This window comes from Idiotropiscis lumnitzeri, chromosome 2 (assembly GCF_059441095.1).
Source record: "Idiotropiscis lumnitzeri isolate Australia: NSW breed Sydney's pygmy pipehorse chromosome 2, RoL_Ilum_1.0, whole genome shotgun sequence".
Classification (NCBI taxonomy): domain Eukaryota; kingdom Metazoa; phylum Chordata; class Actinopteri; order Syngnathiformes; family Syngnathidae; genus Idiotropiscis; species Idiotropiscis lumnitzeri.
The window spans coordinates 9,302,195-9,318,820 of record NC_142392.1 but is presented as its reverse complement, the minus strand read 5'-3'; the positions used below and the strand labels follow the sequence as shown (position 1 = coordinate 9,318,820).

The 16,626-nt window shown below is 43.9% G+C and overlaps 1 long non-coding RNA gene across 1 annotated transcript in view; it reads right to left on the bottom strand.

Annotated features, from left to right (window-relative positions):
- Window positions 1-4: 4 nt before the first annotated feature.
- The window catches only part of LOC148341616 (uncharacterized), a 287,045-nt gene continuing 270,423 nt past the window's right edge, over window positions 5-16,626 (bottom strand). Inside the window, exon 2 of the long non-coding RNA XR_015840400.1 lies at window positions 5-323. This is a non-coding gene — a long non-coding RNA (uncharacterized LOC148341616). The remainder of the gene's footprint in view (window positions 324-16,626) is intronic.

The following is a 16,626-nucleotide window of genomic DNA, read 5'->3' as shown; positions in this document are numbered from 1 at the left end:
CAAGTCAAGTCAAGTCAATTTTATTTGTATAGCCCTTAATCACAGACAGTCTCAAAGGGCTTTACATAGCCACAATCGACATCCCCGATCTTAACCCCTAGGAGGGCAAGGGAAAAACTCACAAAACCTCATTAGGGGAAAAGTGAGAAACCTTGAGAAGGGACCACAGATGGGGGAATCCCCCTTCCAGGATGACCAGGCTGCAATGGATGCCAACTGGGCAACATTTGACACATACAATGATGCTATGCAATAATAGATGAGATAATATAAGAGTCAATTGAATGAAGTGCTGCAGGAAGATGACTTCAGTGGAGTGGGTCCTCATTCAGGGCCGTAATATCCATGGCAGCATATCCGAAGATGAGCCTTCGATCTTGTACCGGTCAGTTGGTGTAAATTCAGAACAGCCACTTCCAAGTGAATCGCCATCACCTAATTCGGGGAATTGGGAACAGAAAAGAAAGAACAGAAATAGCAAACAGGCCAACAAGTAGTTCAATGAAGTGCTGAAATATAAGGAAATCAGAAAAGGCGCTGCATGAAGACGACTTCGGCAGAGCAGGTCCCTTCCCGGTTCGTCAGTGCCGTAATCTTCAAAGCATGTCCCCATCACCTAATTCCCAAGCAGGGGAAGGAGGGGGCAGAAAAGAGAAGAACCGGCAGTAAACAGGCCAACAAATAATTAAATTAGATGCTAAAGTATATAAATAAATTGATCAAATGTCGCGCTGCAGGAAGACGACATCACTGGAACAGGTGCATGCCCAGTTGGTCAATGCCTTAAACTTCCTAGTGGGTCACCGTCACCTAATCCCCCAGCCGGGGGAAAAGGGGGCAGAAAAGAAAACAAAAGAAAGAAAAAAAAGCGGCAGTAAACATGCCAACAAATATTTCAGCTAAATGCACAAGAGTATAAATGCGTCTTTAATAGTGTTTTGAACATTTGTACTGAAGTGGCGCCTCTAATATCTGAGGGAAGTGCATTCCAAAGCATTGGTGCCCGAATAGAGAACGCTCTAGAACCTGCGGACTTCTTTTTGGCTCGCGGGATCACGAAAAGACAAGCATTTTGTGAGCGAAGGTTTCGGGACAGAACATATGGTACCACGAGGTCAACGAGATAGGAAGGTGCTAAGCCGTGCAATATTTTAAAAGTAAGTAGCAGAACTTTAAAATCACAACTTCCGAGGACCGGAAGCCAATGCAAATTGGCTAATATCGGGGTAATATGATCAAACTTTCTCGTCCTAGTCTTTTAATACTAGACACGGGGAGACCCGAGAGCAAAACGTTACAATAGTCGAGGCGAGACGTAACAAACGCATGGATTAAGATTTCCGCGTCACACGTTGATAGAATTGGGCGAATTTTAGCAATGTTACGCAGATGAAAAATCGCAGTCCGAGTAATATTTTTAATGTGGATTTGAAATGACATAGTTGCGTCAAATATAACACCGAGATTTTTTGTTAAATCCTTCTGGGTAATATTACATTTATCGATACACAGAGTGGTGTCTTTGAAAAGGTACAGATGACGCGCTGGTCCAATGATCAGCATCTCGGTTTTATCTGAGTTAAGACGCAAAAAATTTCAAGACATCCATTGTTTAATTTCGGCAAGGCATGCCTCTAATTTAGAGCAATCGCGCGGATTTGTTATATCCAACGGCATGGATAATTGCGTATCATCAGCATAACAATGAAAACTAATGTTATATTTCCGTATAATATCACCAAGCGGTAGCATGTAGATGCTAAACAATAGAGGTCCAAGTACCGATCCCTGCGGAACTCCACATGTGATCTTACAAAGATCCGAAGTCGCTTTGCCATGAATTACACGGTGCGTCCTCTCCGACAGATACGAATTAAACCAAGAAAGCGCTGAACCTGAAATGCCAACACACGTTTCAAGGCGTTTTAATATGTTAAGATCGGGGATGTCGATTGTGGTTATGTAAAGCCCTTTGAGACTGTCTGTGATTAAGGGCTTTACAAATAAAATAAACTTGACTTGACTTGACTTATGATCAACGGTATCAAAAGCGGCACTAAGATCGAGTAAGAGTAATATTGATGAGGTGTCGGCGTCCATAGCTATGAGAAGATCATTAGTAACTTTAGCAAGGGCCGCCTCAGTAGAGTGGTCGGCTCTAAAACCCGATTGGAAAGGTTCAAATTGATTATTAGCAGTCATATATTCATTAAGTTGTTGCGCTATGACTTTTTCAAGAATTTTTGCAATAAACGGAAGATTTGAAACCGGCCTATAGTTGTTGAGACTCTCTGGGTCAAGGTTTGGTTGCTTAAGTAACGGTCGGATAATGGCGGTCCTAAAAGCTGCTGGTACTATACCTGTAGTAAGCGATAGATTAATTATATTTAAAACAGACGGTCCTAGGGTCGTAAACAGTTCTTTAATTAGTTTACCAGGAAGCGGATCGAGTCCAAGCCATCGCCCAGACGCTTCATGGGGCGGCCACAGATAACGTGTGCATCAGCGCTGAGGTCTACCGCCAAGATGAAAGACTCCTTCTAAGGAGGGCCCAACAAGACAGCTTCCCTGAAGAACTCCGCCTTCTCAAGGCAGGTAAGCCTGTCGCCCACAGTAGTCGTCTTCTTAACCTGTCTCCAGAGTTCGATCACACGATAGAGCTCATCCGAGTTGGTGGTCGCCTACGACGTGCGGAGGATCTGGCCTACGATAACCAACACCCATTGGTGCTTGACCCATCACATCCCGTGACCCGCCTTCTCATCCAGGACTTTGACTGTCGCTTGAAACACGCGGGCCCAGAACGTGTCTTTGCTGAGATTCGCCGCACGTACTGGATCCTGCGAGGCAGAGAAGCCATCCGTCGCTTTCAGAGAACCTGTGTAGAATGCCGACTTTGGCGAGCCAAACCGACTGTGCCCAAAATGGCTGACCTGCCAGCAGCCCGGCTTCGTCTCCACAAACCGGCGTTCTACTCCACCGGAGTTGACTGCTTTGGTCCGTTCAGTGTCAAAGTGGGGCGGTTAGGGTTATGATGGTCCTTCGAGCCGGATAGTATACCATCGCCCTCGAACATCAATGTTGTGGAGGCTATGTCGATAGCAGTGTGTGTCAGTCTTGACTGTTAATCGGGTGGTTCAGATTTTTTTATCTTACCGGAGCCTGGGGCGCCGGCCAGAGCGCCACTTCGCGGCCGGGTTGTTTGGAAGGGCAAATGGTGCAGGATGGCGGAATAAGGAGGAGGCAGGTGGCTGCTTTAAGCAATTTATCCAACAGTTTGGCAATTAACATCCAAATTCACAACAGTGTCCATTAAAGTCCATTACAATGTGTCCTTTTGGTTTGGTTTCCTGCCGTGGAGGCCACTAGGTGAAGCGTCGAGTGGCTGGATGAGTCTTGTGTGTTTGGGTGTCCGTAGTTATGGAAATATGTCAAACAGGGCTGGCAATAAGGATTATATATGGCCTGGAGATGTGTATGTGTGGTCTCTAAACAGGGAGAAATAAACCAAAATAAGCAACTACACATAGAAAGTTAAATATGCTTATCCATTTGACATCAAGCAGGTAAACAAGCCGAAATAACATACGCGAGCATACAACGTAGCGCCAGCTAATGCTAACCGCATTCACTCGTTGGTAGCAGGAGGAAGTCTTAAGCTTCGCCGTCAGAAGAAAGATAAACACTGAAAGGCAACGCGACTCACCTCACATGAACGCACACTCGAGATTGGCACATTTTCAGCTCAGAGGAAAACACACGGATCAAATCACGAACTTCTATCGGCGGCACACTTTAACTTCGCCGTAACTGCTCCGACTGGTCGCGCTCTCGCCCTGTCCCCCCCCCTCTCTCTCTCTCTCTCGACCGCGGCGCCGGAGCGATGAAGGACCCCGCCTAGCTGCCCGAACACTGCCTGCATAAAATAAGGAAATATGAGTCTTTTGTACAGAGAATGTCTTTTCACACAAATACGTCGACCCAAACAAGCTCAGCATTTTCCTAGCAAACTCTCGAATCTCTCGAAACCTGCCTTTATCCATCTGTCGGTAAAAGTTGTCGAGAGAAAGTTGCCGGTGCCGACTGCGGCTCTCGGCGTCACACTGCAGCTCAATGAGCTCCAGCTGGGCTGGAACATTGTCTGTGTCCACGGAGAAAGGTGATGAAAAAAGAGAGATATCCTCCTCAATAGCTGCAAAATCCCGAAAGCGTCGTGTGAACTCTTCAGCCAAAGACTTCATATCTAATGCGTACTTTGTTTGCGCACTGATATTGCTCTCAGTCAACTTTCCTTTTTTTGTTTCTTGTCGCCATTTTAGAAATTGGGGGTAAAGGTCACCCGGGGTGATGTCGCAGAGTGGTACTGCCTCTAGTGGGTAAATTAGGAACAGCAATTAAGAAGAGAGCGAACTAAGCACTGTATATGTGCGGGCCAGAATGTATTAATTTTATTACAGAGACTGCGGGCCAGATGAAGTTTGACCCCGGGCCGGACTTTGGACATGTCTGTGCTAAAGGGAGGTTTACATCGTAGGACGTAATTTTCTGAAATGCCCCCATGGTCCGGTCCAAATCGGGGTCGCACGCATTGATTCATGTTCGGCAGGCACAAGTCAAGGTAGCAGGGTAGAAACAATATAAGACAAAGTCGCCGCCTGAGGTTTGACTTGGCCAAACCAAATTTGTCTTTTTGTGTCCTGCAGACGTCAGTGAAAACGATCTCCTTTCTGTGATAGAGGAGCCAGACTGGACTCACATCAAAAAGGAGGAGGAGGAGGAGATCAACAAGTCACCAGTGAACGTTGTCCATATAAAGACTGACGATGAAAACAAGGATCAGAGTGAGGACAAGAGAGGGGCGGAGCCTCCAAGCAGCAGCTCAAGTCATCATGTGACAACAGAAGGTGATGAAGACCACTGGGGGCCAGCACATAATGAGGACACATTATCAGACGCTCATGACGATGATGATGATAATGGGCAAGCTAAAGGTGAAAGGGCATGTCACACTGACTCATTAACTTCAAAGCTGTCTTTAAAACTGGGCACAAGAACACACAGTGGAGAAAAACCATTTTCTTGCTCGGTTTGTGGCAAACGCTTCTCTCGAAAGTTTCATTGAACAATCCACACAAGAACACACAGTGGAGAAAAACCTTTTTCATGCTCAGTTTGTGGCAAGAGTTACTCTGACAAGTCTAATTTAACAAGCCACACAAGAACACACAGTGGTGAAAAACCATTTTCTTGCTCTGTTTGTGGAAAATGCTTCTTTCAAAAGGCAGGTTTAACATATCACACAAGAAAGCACAGTGGAGAAAAACCATTTTCTTGCTCGGTTTGTGGCAAACGCTTCTCTCGAAAGTTTCATTGAACAATCCACACAAGAACACACAGTGGAGAAAAACCTTTTTCATGCTCAGTTTGTGGCAAGAGTTACTCTGACAAGTCTAATTTAACAAGCCACACAAGAACACACAGTGGTGAAAAACCATTTTCTTGCTCTGTTTGTGGAAAATGCTTCTTTCAAAAGGCAGGTTTAACATATCACACAAGAAAGCACAGTGGAGAAAAACCTTTTTCATGCTCAGTTTGTGGCAAGAGTTTCTCTGACAAGTCTAATTTAACACGCCACACAAGAACACACAGTGGTGAAAAACCTTTTTCTTGCTCGTTTTGTGGCAAAAGCTTCCTGCGTAAGTCGCATTTAACAATCCACACAAGAACACACACTGGAGAAAAACCTTTTTCCTGCTCAGTTTGTGGCAAAAGCTTCTCGAAAAAGACATATTTAACAGAACACACAAGAACACACAGTGGTGAAAAACCTTTTTCCTGCTCAGTTTGTGAAAAATGCTTCTCGAAAAAGACATATTTAACAGAACACACAAGAACACACAGTGGTGAAAAACCTTTTTCCTGCTCAGTTTGTGGCAAAAGCTTTAATGTAAAGTCAATTTTAACAGTTCACACAAGAACACACACTGGAGAAAACCCTTTTTCCTGCTCAGTTTGTGCCAAGAGTTTCTCTCAAAAGTCGCATTTACGAAACCACACAAGAACAAACAGTGGAGACAAGCCATTCAGTTGCAGCGTTTGTGCTAAAAAATTCGCCACTAAACAGCATGCGAAGATTCACAATTGTGCTGGCGAGAATTGCAGCGATCCTTGAAGATTAAAAAAAGAAAAAAAAAATGAAAGATCCGACTCTTTGTGGTAAGATGTAAATGTGATTTTCAATAAAATATGATGAAATTGAATTTTGCAAAGCTCTTTTATTGACACAAGGCCAATGTGATCAGTGCATTGTGTCTGAGTGTTGATGATTTGTTTTGGTGTTTACATCAAACATGTAAATAAAATTTATTGCCTTTGCCTGGAATAAAATTTTTTAACATTATGCTTTTCAGTTGTCTTTTTAATCATACCTAATGGAAAAGGTGTGAGAAGAAACGGTGCTTATGAAATCGGTGCCTTTGACAATCATCAATAAAATCACTTGTTCAACTGGCCTTCATTACGCTGTGTGAAAAGGTGAAAAACAGATGTAGAAGTTGAACTATAAAAAGAACAAGAAAGAGAAACGCAAGCAGTCTCAGTTTCTCTTTATAGGTTGAGCTCTATCAAGCGTTTGGGGTTTGTTGCGAAGCAGAATCTCACTTTGGAAAAACTATAATTTTGTCAAATATACAAAATACTTTTTTCATGCTATATTATATTTTTTATACTTTGGATTGCTTATATAATGAAATCGGGAAATATTGAAATGTAAAATTAGCACAGACATACAGACTGCAATTAATAAGAAATATAGAAACATTTTATAAATATTGAACACATTTAGAAGAGTTAATCTTGAAATAAATATTGAAATATAAAAAATACTTGTTTTAAATTATTTCAATAACCCGACCCCGGATTAGCAGCAGAAAATGGCTGGATGGGTGGAATGATTTCAATTGCATACATATTCAAATGAACAAATATGTTAAGAAATATTCAAGTGTGAAATAAAAAGGTTTAAATTAATATTGATATAATTCCACATTAAAATAATTGAATAAATATTGTAGTATTACATAAGCAAGCTTAAATATACATTGAAATGAATTAAAAAAAAGTCGTATATTTTTAAATGGCCTAATATAGATATAGGAAGTAATTCTCTTTATGAAACTATGAAGGGACTGGAGCTCACAGAAGTGACCAGTCTTGGTTCTGAAGTTCCGATGTAACTAGATACTGCCCTGAGAGAAAATAGGCCTGAGCATTGTTTATGGTGGGGGCAATTCTCTCGCCAGGTCGGTGACCTTCCAGAGTATGAGAGTAATTTAAGGTGGTCACGAGTAGACTGGTCGTATCAACGGGGAGACGCATCTGCTCTCCCTCTGGGGGACTTTTGGAGGGAAATCCCGAAGACTAGCGGGATGGGAATGCATATGCAACAAGGGAAAATTAGATATTTATGTCCTATTTGGGCATTCCCTATAAGAAGGGAATGTCTGAGAGGGGGCTTGCACGTTTTTGGGGAGACTTCTTTTGACATCAGCATGTGACGAGAAGAAAATCTTTCTTCTTTCTTTTGTTCTTTTCCATCACCAATCCAGCCTTGCTCGGCTGCCTCTCCGGAAGGCAGCAAGGACCCACACTTCAAAGACAAAATATACTACATATTGAAAGAAAAATAATACTCAAATATTGAAATAAGTATAGAATTGAATGAATAAACAACAAAGAAATAAATACCTCCTGGAAAATATTATTTTCAACATTTGTCAACATTTTTCTTTCTTGCACATTCTTAAACAAACAATTTTTTTTTTTACTTTTAATTTTTAAGTTACTTCAGTGCATTTCATACCTGTGCCTTCAAAGAAGTCCTACTTCGTCCTACTTGAATAAATCCCCATTAAAATACCACCATTTATGACACCACGGCTGGACAAATAATATCCAGAAACACACTTACGCACCACTGAGTGAGTGTTGGACGATATAGCTTATCTTGAAAGGTCCGACTTGAAAATGTCCTTGCAAGTGGATCTGAAATTAAATCCACACTTTTCCCTCCTTCGGCCATTGTGGTTAAAAAAAAAAAGAATATATTTTAGATTTTCGAAGGGCCGCCAATTACGACTTTCGGGTGTGTTGATTCGGCATAGCGCCGCCCCCTCACGAGTGAGTATCCAATCACAAAACGCGTTCATCACCCTCAGCATAAGGCCAGCGAAAAGGCTCACTGTAACCAACTCGTGATCTGATTGGCTATCGCAACCGTCTAACAAATATGAAAGCTCATTGACTTTGACAGAAGAGATGCTCGCACAATTGCGTCTTAAGGCCTCGGAATGCATAATGCGCGCTCCTGGTTTTGTGAAACCTGCCCAGCAACACGAGCGAGCGGAATTCCGATTGGATTCAAAACCCTCACCTAAAAATACAGCGCTCAGCTATAATATGACATCAATGTGAAGATTATGATCATTTTTTTTATTGATTGTTTGGCCAGCCGAGAAGGCCTTGAAGGCCCACCACTGAGTTACTTGATGGCCTAAATGAAACTTTACTTTCATCAATAGAGTTAAAGTTATGCTTTATTGTCGGATTTATGGAATTAATAGTGAATGATTGTATTACGATTGCTGGCATTATTTTAAACACTTATGGGACAGAAGGTCAATTATTTAATTTTGCAGGTTCATATTTACTGAATATGTTCAACATTGATTGAACAAAAAGCATTTATCAAATTAAAGTAGAAGTGCAGTGCATAGATAAGATTGACTGGGATTGTAGTCATGGTGTTTACTGATGCATTCATATGCTAAATTTATGACTTCGTTTAAATGTAAGACCTCAAACTTGCACACATAGTATTTTCATGACCCACACTCTCATTCAGAATAAACAGATTCAGTCTGCTCAGGTCAAACTGATGACACCCCAGATAGCACTTCATGGACAAATACGACAAAACACATTTTCCACATAGGCCATAGAAGATACAAACACACAGGGATGCGATCAGGAACACCCAAAAACGGAAAACAATTTGATCTGTGAAAACATAGACCACACAATCTGTACACTGACGAGATTACAGGGGAATGTGAGCAGGAGAGACGGAGAGACTGCCGCCTGCCTGAGAAGGTCAGCCTTGGACGTGGAACGTGGACCGGGGGAAGGAGCAAGGACGACCGATTCAACCTACATGACCCTTGACACAGAAAACCTCCTATAAAATGTGAGGCTGGGCTGAGATCAGCGCAACATTTTTCGATTGGGCCCGTCCGAGTACAGTTTCTCGTCAGATTAAGAAAAAGCCGCCCAGATACTATTTCCTGAACTCCAGAAATCGAAGAAACTAAAATATCGCAACCCTAATCAGCTGTTGTTGAGTCTTTATTTGGCCCTTTTCTTCTTGAGTACAAAAAACGAACACGCATTGGAGTAAGTTTGGCTTTTCAGGTTCATTTACGAAATAGTTCTCGTTTTCTCGGTGGCTCATCTCCAACAGTTTTGGTGACCCCGACGTGATTTTCTCAAGGAGGGAGTCCTTGCGGCTTGTTCTTCACACTCTACAATATTCCAGGCATGGACAATCAGAACAAAGGTAGGGGAGAGCCTGTTTATTCAAAGTCTCCTGATTTGTTAAACAGTGGAACCTCGGTTCCTCGAACGACTCTGAGGTCGAACTAATCGGAGTTCGAACAAAAAAATAGAGAAATTCTTGCTTCGCAGTTCGAACAAACATCGGAGTTCGAACGCCGGTATGACGCGTGAGTGCGTATGCGAAGGCGGGATGCTGAGCGGCGTACGGGTGTAGATCGCTCTCTTGTTCTCTTCGTGACCAACTGTTGTCGCGTGCGGACGTGCTGCGTTTTGCTCTCGCGTTTTAGGCCCTAATCATGCCTCCAAAGAAAGTCAGTGCAAGCAGAAAAGAAATGGTTTCGGTGTTCGAACAATTCGCTTTTCGAACAGGGTTCAGGAACGGATTATGGTCGAGAACCGAGGTTCCACTGTATTGTAGAGTGGAAAGATGTGGCCGATTATTAGACCGTTAAATTTTGTCAGTGTTTCTGGATATATTGTTTCTGGACTTCAGGAATGGTTGCATGCTTTGTATAGAATGTAGATTGCGCATTGATTACTCGTAATATTGGAAGCGTACGCAGGTGAAATAAGTAGGGGGCTACTGTTGTCGGCCGGCAACAGAAATTAGCACCCGGAGTCAAAAAGGGGGACTCCTGCTCCGGCAGTCGAAGAAGGGGATGCACAGCTGACTAGCAGAACGTGTGCACGGCGATCCCAATAAAGTGACGCTCAGTATAGTAAGTATAGTATAGTATGTAAGTGGACTGAGGCTGGGAAAGATTCGAACTTTCGGACCGCCATTATCTGTCGCTGCAGAGGCATACACGGTGGAGGGAAGTGCACAGCTGATGAGCTGATGGTCGCACTGCAACCGCAGTCACGGTATACGTGGTTGACCGAGGCGTGGAGCGTTCCGGTTGCTGGAATATAGAATAGATTTTAAGGTTTTCAAATATTGTTGGCAGTTTCTTGCTTTTGGGGTGTTCCAATGTGGTTCACTTGCTCTGTTCTGTGTTTGTGCTGTTGTCTGTGTGTTAATTGTGACATGTATTTGTTGTGCAATTGTCTATACGTTGTGTGTGTCCCGTGGCAATTCATGGCCCTTGCTGTGCTGCGTTCTACTGGGTTGTTGTGTCTCATGTTTATAATTCCCGGGTCTATGTCTTATGATACTCAATTGGTTTAATGTTAGGGTGTGTAAGAGAAAGTAGAGTGTTAATGTCTGGTGAGTGATGATAAAAAGGAGAGAGTGGGGTTTGCGTCCCACACGCACAACAAAACATGCTTAAAGTAACGTGTGGTGCATACAATGTATCGTGTGAAAGTTCAAGCGATCGTGTGAGTGAATGCAACCCTGAAGCAGAACAGGGGGAAACCTAACGGTGATAAGATAAAACTGCCTGATTGGTTGGAGTGAATAAATAATGAAGTTGTGGATATTTTGGTAGTACAGAGAGGAGAATCCAAAACACGGAAAAATCTGTGATAGGATGGACCTTGCTCCGATGAGAGTTCCACACTGCTTGAGTCGTAGTTGATTAAAAATGGGGAAATGGTGGGAGTGTAAAATTATGATTGGTATAAAAATTTCAGGGGTTGATTAGCAATTAAATTACGGGAGAGGATTGGCGATGAAATTACTTGAGATAAAAAGTATATGAAACCGAAACACAAAGGCTTCATTGAGCATGTGTCTTGCGGACGTACAAAATGTGACCATTGGAAACTCTGAGTTGATTAGGAAATTGAAAGAAAAAAGTCAAAGCAAGCAGGGTGAAGAGTGTGGGGAAAGTGGTGGGAGCAGTTGGATGAGCAGGGGGAGTTGCAGATATGAGGTTGGAAAGATGGGGGTCGCGTGGCCAATGGACGGAAGCTGTTTGTGAGGGTTGGAGATGGGGAGGCGTGGCTGGGGTGCGGACAAGATATATAAGATATATAATCATACGCAATACCGACAAAGTGCAACGAAAGACGCTGGTGGAAAAACTGACACCAGGGGAATAACGACGGGAACGAAAAAGGCTTGCAAAAGGCAAGGAACAAAATGAACAAAAATCGCTTACCGCAGAAGGTCAATAAATGAAAACGGAAACACAAACAATGAACGGGAACAAGGTACACGGAATTCAATAACAAGGTGTCTAGAATTCACAACGTGGGACATGAGCATGAGCAAGAGGAATATTCCGACGCTGAGTAGTCAGCGTGGAGTGTTTAAATAGTGCAGTAATCAATGACTTGACGAGTGACAGGTGCGTGGCTGGTGGGCGCATCTCTCCAGCCATGATGACATGAACAGGAACAAGTGCTGGAAGGAAATGCCCCCACTCCAGCTGGGCAAACACAAAACAAAAACATGACAGGACAAAACGGACCATGACACAAAAGGATTAGGTTTTTGGGACAGGTTTTAATTGAAACATTTTCTGATCATGTTTAAAGAAAATCTTTAGAACAGGAGATGTCTAGCAATTGATGAGAGGTTTGCCAAGTATAAAGTTGGATTAAATAGTTCGGCAGCTGATTTATTAACTGATGTGTATCAAATGTAACAAAGGTGGACGACAGATGTTTTATGACTATGCGACACCAGCCCTGACATGACGACTTTTAAGGGACAAGACAGCATTCCATAATTACCAGAATGCTAACGTCCACATCTATGAGCTGTTTGACGTCACAGGTGCAGGATCGTCAGCCACGTCCAGGAGGAACAGGAGAAACGATTTCACGGAGACTGAATGGGAAAATCCACAAACACACAGTGGTAAACTTTGGCATATGCTGGCTAAATTGAGGCTAAATTAGCGCCGAGGGAGGGGTCTCTGTGTGGAATTGGAAAGTATCTTTTTGGTGAATGAAAGTGTGACAGAAAAAGTGTTTGTATGTCTAAGTGGTTTGAGTGAATGTTTAAGGGACGGGCCTCAGGAAAGAAACCTGATTGAGGGCACCAGTAAGCCCGAACAGCACGTAGGATGCAATGGGCGGACAGGTCTGATCAACCTGGATCCCGATTGCACTCCCAAGTACTGATTTTCAAATTGTTATTGGAGACAGATTGGACTAATCAAATTCAAGCATCAAGTGAATGATGTCAGGAACTGTCCTTACTTGAGGCCGAGGCCAGACCTACAGAGCAGCATGATGTTGCTGTGTCTTTCAGGTGGGGAGCGGAGGAGACAGGCCTGGTCTATGTGGCCAGGGCGAGACGTGAATGGAGTGAGACTTCCGGCAGTGACCCATCCAATAATGTCGTCATTCCGCAGCTGTTCCAGTTGGCCGTCCTTAGGGCGTGTCCTTCCGGTTACGGACATCATGTGAAACAGTCCATCAATACATTTTTTTTTTACATCATTTTGCACGACATCAGAAAAGGAAAATGTGGGATTGGATTAAGGAGCGTTACTAAAAATTGTTGTACTTGCAGGTTCAGGTGGCCAAGAGGGCTAAAAATTATAAAATAAAAAAAATGAAAAAAAGGGGTGGGGCAGCTAATGCATGCAGCTCCCATTGCACCTGCGCCTTCCGCTTCTGCTGCTCCTAGGCAAGGTTCGGTTGACGCGGCACCACAGCAGACTGGCTGTCCGTACCCGGCCGGTCAACGAGGTCGGGATTGCAGTAACAGAGGTAGGGGTGGTTATAGACGGGGGTTGTGAGTGGCGTGTGCTCTTGCTGCGGGGTCACTGGGTGATGAGCTGTCCAAGCCGAGCCACTTTCTGGAATGTGCCATCCTCTGGTCCGGTGCCATTCCTGTCGCCCAGAGCTCAACCAGCGCAGGGGGCGCCACCGTTACCCACTCCCAACGCACTCTTGACACCAACCCGCTGGTACCCCATTCCATGACAGGGAGCCGCGGAGCTTTAGCGTTCGAGGACTGGCAGGTCCCTGCATTCAGGGGACGGTGGATGGACAAGTTTTCGATGGTGCTTGATACTGGGGTGAAATATTCCACGCGCTGTGAGCTCTTTCCGCATCTCCCAGTGAGTAACAACACTATCCTCCTTGTGGACTCTCGAGATTGCCTGAGTCACTGCCATTGACTGAACGAACACTGGAATTCGAGTGGCATTTCCGGATGGGACTGAACTTGACTGTGCACATCTGTTGGGGGGCGCATATGTGGTGCTCTCCTCCATTCCACTGGCTGAACTGAAACATCTGAGGGCAGCTCTGAAACCTGGTTCTCCATCCTCCCGCGGTGGGTATGCCCTGTTCCTGATCCAACCTCCACCCATTCACCAATTGACCAAGTACATTGTACACTGTACATATGATCGCACACATGATTTGGTTTATCAAAATGCATTCATCCAAATTTAGTCAGGAGTTCATCTTGCATTAGGATTATATATGTGTTATGTCTACCGGCGTTGCCTCGCATGCGTGCCTTGTCCCTGAGCAGCAGAAATGGTATGAATTGTTTACTTTCGCTGAGCCACAAATCACATTGACTATTGATGCGCGTCTTCATACTAAAGATCTAGGCCCCATGGTAAAGCGGTGTGTAGAGGCGGTTGGCTGGGTTCAGACGTCTATTACAAATGTTGAATACTCCGCGTCACTAACAGGGTATCATACTTCAGCACCCACTACAAATTCTTCGGTTTTGGGAACGTGACTAAATTTCAAAATTTCACGAGACGGGTCACTCGGGAGAGGTAGCTCTGTGTGCGTCTCTGCCGGATGGGTTGTGGACACGGGGCCCGACTGATTTTGGGCTCTGCTCCACAGCTCCCCCAATTGTTTTACTGTCTCTACACCCTCGCCCAGTTGACAGAATCAGAGTTGGCACAGCCTGGAGGTGGAGGGAGGCATTCGGGAGACAAGAGGAGGTGAAGACTGCAGCGGTCTTGGAGCTGTCTACGTCTTGGAGAGCACCTATTCTTCCCGTAAAAAATGGTTTAATTTGGTATCTGCGTAATTCTAGGTTTGGGATTTTTATTTTATTTTTTATTTTTATCATAAATGGTTGCTATTTCATTTGGCTAGCTTTGAAGATTTGCCAAAAAACGGTCAAAATTGGAGCATTAGCTCAGGGCTTAATTTATAATCTCTAAACAGTTAGATATTTGAACTCGGTGAACTACATTTTCTTTAATTCAGGAATAATTTGCCCATCTTGCAAAGCCAAATTCTAACATTGTGCCATATTAGCTGGATATCATTCGGACATTATTGCGAACCAACACTGCTGGATTGTGGTGATTATCGGCACAACGAAATGTATACGTTGGAAAATTGTTTCTCGGGGCAATGCCTGTGAGGATGCCACTGTCTAGATCAGGGGTGCTCATTAAGTCGATCGCGATCTACCGGTCGATCGCGGAGGTGGTACTGGTCGATCGCGGCGTGACATTAAAAAAATATCATCCTAGCATCAATGCCGTCACTTGATTAATATACAAGGCAGCCATTCAGATGACAACTGAATGTTGCCATTCTGTTGACCAATCAAATCAAACAACGGCTCTAAGTGCAGCAGAACTTACGATGTCAGCCTATCATCCATCCCCGTTACTTGATTGACATACAGGACAACCAGTCAGATAACAACTGAATTTTGACCTTTAGGTCACCGCTCATGCGTAAACAACGACGCAAAGTGCTAAGCTAGTCGGCGAATTGTGTCAGATTTTAAGCCCTCGCTAAAGTTTATGGTCACTAAAATGAGTGAAGGAGCTGGACCAAGTAAAAAGGCAAAAACATATCACTTCCATACGGAATGGGAGGTGGACTTTTTTTTCACAATGTCATTTTCGAAGTGCGTTTGCCTCATATGCCATTCTATCATCGCAGTACCAAAGAAGGGAAATGTGGAGCGGCATTTTCGGACTGTTCAAGAAAGATACGAAAACGACTTCCCGCCGAAAAGCGAGCTAAGAAAGAGAAAGGTGAATGAACTAAAATCCCAGTTGACAAGACAGCAGTCATTTTTCACACAACATACTTCAAAAGCGAAGGCGGCCACCGAAGCATCGTTCCGGGTGTGTCACGCCATTGTTAAAAACAAGAAGTCCTTCCAAGACGGAGAGATGGTAAAAGAGGCATTCGTTGAAGCAGCTGACTCATTGTTCCGGGACTTTAAAAATAAGGCAGAGATATTATCTTCAATCAAAGCTCTGCAGTTGTCAAGACATACAGTTACACGTCGCTGTGATGCCATGGCCGAGGATTTAACCCAGCAAATGTGGACGGACATCAGAAATTGTGAATTTTTCTCACTGCAGTTGGACGAATCTACGGATGTGAGTGACACAGCCCAGATGTGCGTTTTCATTCGCATGGTGTTAAGTGATATCACTGCAAAAGAGGAGCTATGAACAGTACTTCCCATGAAAGAACAGACGCGAGGAGAGGACATATTTCAGACGTTTAAAAACTTTATCGAGAAAACTGAGCTCCCAATGTACAAATTGGTGTCTATCACCTCAGATGGAGCACCTGCAATGGTTGGGCGTGTGAATGGATTTATTGCCAAGTGCAGGCAGGATGATGCGTTCCCAGACTTCTTGAATTACCATTGCATTATCCACCAACAAGCGCTATGCGCTAAAATGCTTAACCTGAAAGAGATCATGGATGTGGCAACGAAGATCGCATGTTCTATTTGAGCCAGATCTCTTCAAAGACGGTTATTCCGTGCACATCTGGAGAAGGCTGGCTGCGACCACTCTGAGTTGTTGCTACATACTGACGTGAGATGGCTTAGTCGTGGGAAATTCCTCAAAAGATTTCGAGAGCTCTGTCCGGAGATTAAGGAGTTTTTCCGTGTATCTGGACATGCAGAATACAAGCAGCTAAATGACGGCCAGTGGCTGTTAGACTTGGCATTTTTAACCGATCTGACAAACTTGTTGAATGACCTTAATCTTGAGCTGCAAGGAAAAGACAAAACAGTGACCAATATGATCAGCTCAGTTCACGCTTTCAAACGAAAGATGCAACATTTCTCCACAAAGCTGCAGCACCATGATTTGGCAAATTTCCAGAACCTGGCGTCAGAGTTGGAGACGCAAGGGAAGGCCTGTGAGC